The sequence below is a fragment of the Lagopus muta genome, chromosome 13 (assembly GCF_023343835.1).
Source record: "Lagopus muta isolate bLagMut1 chromosome 13, bLagMut1 primary, whole genome shotgun sequence".
In the NCBI taxonomy this organism is placed as follows: Eukaryota; Metazoa; Chordata; class Aves; order Galliformes; family Phasianidae; genus Lagopus; species Lagopus muta.
This window is the reverse complement of record NC_064445.1, coordinates 7,780,614-7,790,032: the sequence shown is the minus strand read 5'-3', so window position 1 is coordinate 7,790,032 and position 9,419 is coordinate 7,780,614. Positions and strand designations below refer to the sequence as shown.

General features: G+C 37.2%; 1 long non-coding RNA gene across 1 annotated transcript; it reads right to left on the bottom strand.

Annotated features, from left to right (window-relative positions):
* Positions 1 to 1,137: 1,137 nt before the first annotated feature.
* LOC125699873 (uncharacterized) lies at positions 1,138 to 9,113 on the bottom strand. Its single transcript, XR_007379721.1, has 3 exons — positions 9,053 to 9,113; positions 5,175 to 5,269; positions 1,138 to 1,254 (listed from the first exon to the last, which is right to left on the bottom strand). It is a non-coding gene; the product is annotated as an uncharacterized LOC125699873 (long non-coding RNA).
* Positions 9,114 to 9,419: the final 306 nt, after the last annotated feature.

Below are 9,419 nucleotides of genomic sequence, written 5' to 3'. Positions count from 1 at the left end.
TGTGATTACAAACATATCTCTGAGCAAAAGGAGTCTGGGATCAAGGATCAGGGCTTTTTTCACCTGTAATTGGCCTAAGAACAACACAAGGCACAAAGGAGTTCCTTACAACTGAACTATTCTAATCACCAGCAGATAGAAAGCTGGCTATTGCTTGATCATCTAAATGAGTAATGATCACCAAGCATGCAGGTCTGTGGAGATGTACATGTGACTGTTATGATGAAATGTCTTGCACTAGGAAAGGCTAGCAACTGACAAACTTTTCTGCTTCTGATTTTTTTTTGTTTGTTTTAAATTTTTTTACACCAGTAAAAGAGGTTGCAACAAAAAAGAAGTCTTTTAAATATTATTAACTCTGTACCAGACAGTGTTTGGTAGCAGCAGAAGGCTTTTTCTTCTAATAGCTTTTCTGGCATACACCAAAAGAAAAAGAAAACTGAGAAAAACAAATTGGCAGATCTGGCAGAATTATTCATAATGAATTATAAATATAACACAGCCTAATGTCTTCCCCTTATCTACAGATTCTTAGGGCTAAATAATTACTATCATTATATTCTTTCTCATGTATTCTAATAAGAGTAAGGACATGTCAGGAATGTTGTGTGATACCAGTTTGAAGCCTACTGAAGCCAAGTAGCCAAGCTCAAAATTATTTCTTTTAAAATTGCTACTATTTGTTAGAATTCCCCTTGCTTAATGAAAATTACATTACCTGGGAAACAGAAGGAGGACACTGAGCCACTAACATAAAGAAGGTATATTTATCAGAAGAGAGACTTAAAAAAAGTTTGGATTAAGATATCACTCAGAGTAGGGTGAAAATGTCTGTTCTTCCACATACTATGTTCTTCTCAGTTGTAACAAATAAAAGGGAGAACAAATAATGACTGTTATATGTTTCATTATCAAATCAAACGTTTTACGTTAAACACTGGCAAGCTCAGGTTAAGAACAGACCCTGCAGGTATTATTTATTTCCTGTATGATCACTGAGAAATTTAAGGGCACAGCATAGTTTTAGATTAACATAATGTATAGTAAACAAAAACTAAATTCCTTACAGTTTGTGACTCAAATATTGCTTTCCCAAGTATATAACATTCCAAAGGGAAGTAATGGATTACCTGGGAGCATCAGGATGCATAATCTCTGGCCAGAGCAGTTTAGTATTTCATCTACTTTAGGGCTGACTTCACCAGATGCAGACAGAAGTACTTCTCCATTTTAACAAGCATTCCCAGGGAGCATCTGTCAGAACGGAAAAACAAGTGGGTTATTCACTAAAATTTATAGTTAGTAGCCATGTAATACCCAATAGGAAATAATTACTTATGCAGCACAACAGCTGAGCAAGGAATTTTAAAAGGGTCTGCATAATTGACCAATAGCAGTATCTGAAATAACACTGCTTAGGAAAAGATTAATTTAGTCTCATGCAACAGGGCATAATTCAGCCCTACGGGCATCAGGAAGGCATGTTATCTTACGTCTAGCATTGCAGATTGGACTTAGTGGTATTAGGGGATATTTCTGGTGGCTTTTTTTTTTTTTATTTTTTTCCTCTGAAGCACATAGTATTAGCCATTGCCAGAGGCAGAATATCAAACATTTATCTGCACCTGTTTCCTCCATAATGAAGGACTAATTCAATTTTATAACAATAGGAAAGTCTAGCAATGAGTTTGGGATCAACTAGAAAACAGCTTACTGTAGGCTTCTGCATGTTACTCTAATAAATGCAGCAGTTTGCCTTGGCTTACTCCTTCACTGGGATTAGAATTTTGACATTTAACAATGCAGCAGCCTTGGCAGACCTTGAATGATGCCTTATATATTTATTTAAATATAAACTTCAAGTTCCGTGCTCCCTTTCAAATGGCTAAGAAGGTTGACTTAGTGACAGTGCAGGGTATAAAAGTATTGTTTGCTATATTCTATATGAATCTCAACATATGACTAGTTTAGATAAGCAAAGTTTGTGCTCTCTTTTGAAAGCGATAACAGAATCACAGAACCCTGAAAGTTAAGCTAGAAAATGGTTTGCCTCCTATTTTAACGTGGGACTGCTGCAAGATTGTATTATTTGAAAATGATGAAACTAGACTAAGAGGACAAATTTCAGCTTCTGAAATAAACTAAGGGGCACCTGAGCCTCAGTGAATTAAAACAAAAAGAAAGGGGTAGTGGTGAGGGGGAACCAAACAGAAGCATTTGGCACATTTCCTCTTGAAAATTAAAAACCTTATGATTTTAAAATGTGGACTACTTTTCTAACAAAGAAATCTTTCCAGCTTGTATGTTAACTTTGGGAGCGAGTTTGTGCCTTCATCATCTATGACCCCCTAGGCTGTTACCTGACATCATATTCACCAGAATCAATAAATATAAAAGATTGTACATGCAGTGAAGCTAAACATGAAAGAGGCAGAAAGAAATTAGCATTTTTTAAGGATGTCTACTTAATATTTTATAAGTTTTTAGGCAACATTGAATTATTCCAGAGTTGCGATTGTGTTCTTTCATTTTAATTTTATAGCACATACTTTTAAATTTCATTTATTTCAACTTTTTATAACAAAAATAATCACTGTACTTATGAGTGTAAAGAAAGTTATTAAGGCATTTAAAATTTAATCAAAACATGCAATTGTTCAGTTCTATTTATGTTTAAACAAACATTATTAAGAACAGAAAACTTCTCAAGCACTACATCTGAAATTTTAGAAGAGTGCATTTTGAAGAAAGTATGCATTCTGCATCAGAATTCTGCTCTCCATCAACCACATCAGTTTCTACTTTCAATTCACAGAATGACAGAATCACAGAATGACAGAGGTTGGAAGGAATCCTGGGTTGGGTCATCTGCTCCAAACCCCCTGCTCAGTCAGAGCGGTTCAGCAATCCCTCTTGAGAATCAAGAAAAAAAACAAGAATTTACTTTAAAATGAGGAAGAAATTATATTAGCGATGTTGTATTCTTTAGCCATTTTTGATCTCCACTGATCTCCAGTCTCATCATGTTTAACTCATGTTGAATTATGCATTGTACTAGACACTGCTACAGAGTGCAGTGCTGTATATGGCTTCCATAATTCAAATATATGTTTCATAAAGACATTCTAAATATGACCCTCTAGTTCTTTACCTGATGTTTGTCTTTTGTCTGACATTCTCAGCTCTATTTATTAATTTGCTACAGAGGTACAAATTCTGTCCACATTTATTAAGGAAAATGCAAGGAAAATCTCAGAAAGATTACAGTTCAAGATTGAAAAAGAAACCCAATCCACTTTGTTTAGGTATTCTTAAGGAAAATTTCTTGCTACTTTACAGGGCTTGAAAAGTAACAGCCTCTGCAGTCACTGCATTGAGGCTCAAAACCCTGAGATCCATTCTACTTTTGCTGCTTATTCTTTCTGTAGATGTATGTGATTTTAGGCTGCCATAATTCAACAAGCAAATTCTCCCAGTCAGAAGCAGCTAAGTAGCTATAATACCCCCCGCACTTCAATCTGTAGGCAAAAGTGGCAGGAGATTTCCTTGCTTATTTTCTGATGTTCCTCTCACAGTCAGACATACTCAAAATGAGAAAAGAACAGCTGATTTACTCCTTACAGTTACAGTGTTCCTGAGTATTTTTCATACTGTAAGTTGTATGGCTTGCTGGCTCCTATAAGTACAGCAAGCTTTTTGAAGATTCATCTATTGGTATGACATATTTTCACATTCATACAAAAAGATTTAAGCATATTTGTCTGCCACAGTAGAAGGTTTATAACTGCACAGTCAGAAACCCAGAAGAGTCACCCTGGGTTTCTGAGACTTCCAGAAACGCCCTGGGGTTTTCTTAAATCCTCAATAAGAAGTGAATGGAAAAAAACATTATGAAATGCCATCAGCATTTCATAATCTCTTATGTCATTCCAAAAACATCAAATACTTGAGTATCTTACAGAAGATTATCTTTTTCTCATCTATCAAGATGGTATCAGTTTATTTGGTAATTTGAAAGACAATTCAAGAGCTTCTCCTGAATCCTAATATTACAAAAAAAAAAAAAAAAAAAAAAAAGCACAGCATACATTTGTGGATGACTGTAGAAATCACAGAATTGCAGGGGTTGGAAGGGACTTCAATAGACCACCAAGTCCAAAATCCCTGCTAAAGCAGTTTCCCTACAATAAGTCATGCAGCCAGACAGGTCTTGAATATCTCCATAGAAGGACACTCCACAGCCATTCTGGGCAAACAGTTCCTGTGCTCTGTCACCCTTACTGTAAAGAAGTTCTTCTGCATGTTGTGCTTCCAGAGTTCAAGTGAAGAGCCTTCCCCGCTTCTCTTCTTTCTGAAAATGTTTACTATTTGTGACTCTGAGTTTTCTGAAATCCTGATAGTATATATTTAGGCTATAACAAACTTTTATAAAAAACATCCAAAATTGAATACACAAAGCCCAAACCAGAAACCAAATGCCTTTGTAAACTATTGTAAAATAATGCATAATTGATGAGAATAATTTATGTTACTGCATGACCAAATGTAGACATAGGTATGGAATTTGTATCAAGTACAAGTAATATGAGTATATGAAATATGGCAAAGTTTAGACTTCAAATTGAACTACTTTTCCAAATTCTTATTTGCTTACTCATCTGAATTTTCAATATCCATAATCTTGGTTTTTAAATACATCACTGGTTTATTTTACAACACAGCATTTGTTACATTTCCGCATTTGAAAATTTCTGTTTTTCAGCATCTGCACGTAAAAGAAAAGAGCTGGCAAAAGTCCACAGGAGCACCTTTCAGCAAAGAACTATTTTTGTTGGTGAATGTGTTTTGTATCTTTGTGCATTAATGGATATTCTAAAAGTTATCTGGATTAAGTGTCATCAAAGTTAACGGCCTCTTTTTATAAGACTTTATCTTTTTCATTTTAAGATGTTATTAGAATAATAAAATTGGTGCCTGGTGGGCTGAAAGCAGACTGCCATTTAACATATTTAATGACCATCTGGAGATCATTTTGTTCAAAATTTTATTTTGTACTTTCTCTTAAGCACTTTGTACTTCTTAAGAAGACATCATTTTTCTTTTCTAGTTTGGAAACATGACTGTCCACAAACTCAGGCAATACTTGGCAAATCAAAGGAAAAGACAGGACTTACAGTGCTTGTGGAGAGTTCTGACATGCTCAGGCCCTCCTCACTGACACTGCCTTCCTGGCTCCTGCTTGGCACTCTGTCAAGGCTGAGCCAGTAGCCTGTGGACAAGAAACCACCTTAAAGATTTATGTTGGGTGCTCACAGTGAGGCTTTGGCAGCAGTGTGACTGGAGAGTTCTGTGAGGTGAGGCCAGGGCTGCCCTGTGCCACACACAGCTACTTTAGGGCACAGCTGGGTCCAGCAGCAGGGCAGTGCACTTGAGGGCAAAACACTGCCCAGCACTGAGGAGCAAGGGTAAGAGTGTGAGGAACAGCCCCAGGAACAACCAGGCCAGAGAAAGAGGAGGAGACACACTGGTGCAGGCACTGGAGCAGGGCTTGCCCTGCAGCTCGTGTGGGACCAGCAGGGAGCTGATTATAGCTGGCCATCTCCACACTCCTTGTCCCTACGCTGCATGAGGTATCAGGCAGAGGAGTTAGGAATGAATAACTGAAGTTGATGTTAGAGAAGAAAATGGGGAAAACAAGAAGTATTTTAATATTTGTCTTTGTTTCTCACTACCTAAGTCTATTTTACTTGGCAATAAATTAAATTAATCTTCCCCAGGTTGAGCCCATTTTGTCAGCGACAGAAATTAAGCTCCACATCTTCATCTCACCCCATGAGCTTTCTGATCGTGGTCACTGTTGTGCAATGCAGAACCCTTCCCAGTCCTGGGAATTAGAGAATGGCTGAATGGGTGCCTGACTATAATCCAAGATCAAATCACCATGAAACAATATTTTCACAGAAATTTACATTATCTTCTACGTTTTTCATGATCAATCTACAATACATCATCCCCTTAGCTATCATCAAATTCTTTTATGAAATCTGTAATCCTAGACCTTAAGCACCAACAACTGCCTTTATTTGAAGTATGACATATTTAAAACTTTTGTCTGAAGACACATAACTTTCCAGATGAATTGAACCAACACTATGTATTTTTTGTCATTATCATGTAGGAATACAAGAAAGTATATTTAGAGCAGAAACTGTGGAGCAAGATAAACAGCAAGAGAAATCAATGCTGAGAACCAAGGGCACAAGCCCACCTCCAGAAGAGAAAAACAAAGTCAATTAAGCTGTGTGATAAAGATCCTGATTGGAGGAAGCGTACATGGTGAGGAACTACTCATGACTCTGATAAGTGCCCACACGCACGGTTATGGAGTGTTTGTGGAATGTTTTGTTGACATGTAAAGGCGGGTGAAAAAGTTAAAAGAAAAACTGTGAATGTATATAACACACATTAGAACCAGTACTACACAATTTGGATCGTTCACATCTGACTCCACGCCTCAGACTCTGCATGATCATTTCATCTTTCATTCCTAACATGTACAGATTGTCTAGAAAGAAAATTAAACTATTATTTGCACATAGACAATGGCAAATATATTAAATATGCTGAATCATAACAGAAGAATTTTTTTTTCATAATATGCATGATGGATTTGGCTATTTTTATTCTAAAATTCTAAATTGCTAAGTTGTATTTAATAACCTTATTAATTGCAGATAAATTTAGGTTAATTTATTTTTTCCCCTATGTGTTTCAAATTTCTTCTATTTATGGAAGTTGTCTTTTACTGCCTGACTTTGAGCATCTCTTTTAGCAGATAGTCTGCATTACAAGTATTAGTTGTTAATAATACAATTATTTTCTTCTGAAAAGAAATACAGAAAGGAATGCCAGCTTGGTCATCACATAGTGTTTATACTGGATCACTGGCAGCATTGTCATAAAACATTTCTCTTTCCCTGCCTTGCAGGTTTTAACATTGCATTCATTAGTAAAATAATTAAGTAGTAATGTTAAGTTTTTTATTTGGAAATAAATTGCTAATATGCTTAAATAATTAGTGTTAATTTATTGTTATCCCTTCAGGATTTTGTGCTCTGGAATTTTAAACTGCTAATTGACCTGCCTGTTATCAATTAAAAGTAGAAAATGCAAGACAAATATATATTGTTATGTATTTGCAAAACAGACAAAACACACACAAACTATGAAACAAAACAAAAAAGTGAAATAAGTGAAAATAGAATTATGTTGTCGGCGACTGCGAGACCCCCCACGGGATGTGATAGGCCCTTTCCCTGCTCTATGATTGATGTGTGGCACGTGCCCTTAGGGGCGTAGACGAAGCACATAGGTTATATAAGCTAGAGCTCACGTGTAATAAAGGCCATTTTGCTGTTCATCATATTGGTGTGTACATGCAGTCATTTGGTCCTGGCCTGGTTTTAGGTCAGTACCATAGGAGGCAATGCAACATAACTAGAAGCAAGTTTGGCACACTCTCTATGTCTTCGCATTTTGATCACTGTTTATCTTGTCTAGTCTTTTTGTTTTGTTTTCCAAATAATGAATTCCTTACAGTGTTTTGTGTTGTTCTCACCAAAACAGTTGCTTGCTGCTTAGGTTATTAGGTAGCAGACAACTTTCTGAGAAGATGTCTAAAGAAGCAATGTAAAATTTTGCTAAATACACACCCGTTAATATACACAACTTATAAACTGAAATAATTTATTTTACATGAGTAATAAAGAGGGAGATAGAAACATCTTTTCAGGCCAACTATTGGGAAAAAAAAGAGAAAAGAACACATTCAGAGTTGTAAGAGATTATTCTTTTGCACCACTGTCTCAAAGTTTGCTGAGGAACCACTGATGGACACATCCTGGACAAGGGTTGAGAAATCCTTTGTCTGAGGGACAGAGATGGACAAGGCCAGGCAAGTCCTAGTCAAAGTTGGTGAAATGTTTTGTCTGAAGATTTGCAGGCCGGGGGCAATGAGAGAGAGAGAGAGAGATAAGCCACAGATTAACAGCTGGGAAGAAGTCTTTTGTGTGGGCTTATCTCGAGGGAGATAGCTATCTCAGGGGGTACGCACATGACTCTTACCCAAGTGCCCAGGAATGCCATGTTGGCAAAAGAAGAAGGATTAATAAAAATGGGACTAACAACCATAAGGAAAGTAGCCTGACGTCAGATGCCTCACGACATGATGCTTGACTGCTGATAGACTCCTCCTTGGCCTGCTACCCAAAACCTGCCCCTTCATCCTGGACTTACTCTGTTGCTCTACTTGCTTGCTGTACAAAGCCAGCCATGCTGCTGCTGCTCTCTCCCCTGCGCTTTTGCCTTGGACCATCCGAACGGCATGCAACAGGATGCTGCTGGATCTCAGTGGTGACTATCCCTGCTTTATGTATTTCTTGTTTCTTTCCTATCTTTTCTATTGCCCGCTTTCCCTTCCCCATCACCCTAATTTGTAACAGTTGCTGGCCTCCCCCATCTCCCTAATTAAGGTTTGTAATAATCTAATCAGACCAACATTTGAACTGTTGTTTTTTAATCTCATGTTGGGCATATATTCATTAGAGAACCTCCTTTCCCTCTGATAAATTGGAGCAAGACAAGAGTTATCCAGGGCTAAATTAGTCACATAAGCGACAAATAAAGCAACAAATAAACTGTCCTAAACAATTTCATAGGAATCTGAAAGAGAGCTGAGATACGACTGACAACCAGCCACTATGTGAACTAAAGATTAAATGGATACATTCAATTGTTTGTGTGATGAGAAATGAAACGTTCCCTTGGAAGTGATAAAGTGTTTCTTGAGTTATTCTTGGCAATATTATAAAGTTAGCTCAACCTGGAAGGGTGTTCCTATAATTTATCCAAGCTGTCATATTCTTTAATCACCTTTAATTCTGATATCCATAATGCATAATCAGTGAATATACAGATTTTAAAATTAAGAAATATACAGGAAAGTTAGGCTAAACAGGTTATCACACTAAAGAAGAACAGATAGAAAGCTTACCCTTGTCCTGGGCTTACTCAGAAGACTCCAAGAGGAGCCATCTCCAAAAGAGATCTGTCCCCGCTCGTAGTCAGCTCTTAAATAGGGTCTAGGAGAGGTGGAGGCAGGCTCCAGCCTTCCAGTAGCACAGGAGAATTGTCTTCACCTGTGCTCCCAGGGCTGACTCATTGCTCCTCAGGTGGTCAATCAGAGGTTCAGGCCGTGATTCAGCAGTTCTCATACACGATAACAAATCTCTTGGATTTACTAAATAAAGTATGTGTTGCATTCATTGTTATTGTTATCGTTCATGTACACATAAATACATTCCAGGACACACTATAGTTCACATTTCAAATCTGAAATGCAAGTAGAAATGAATCAGGTT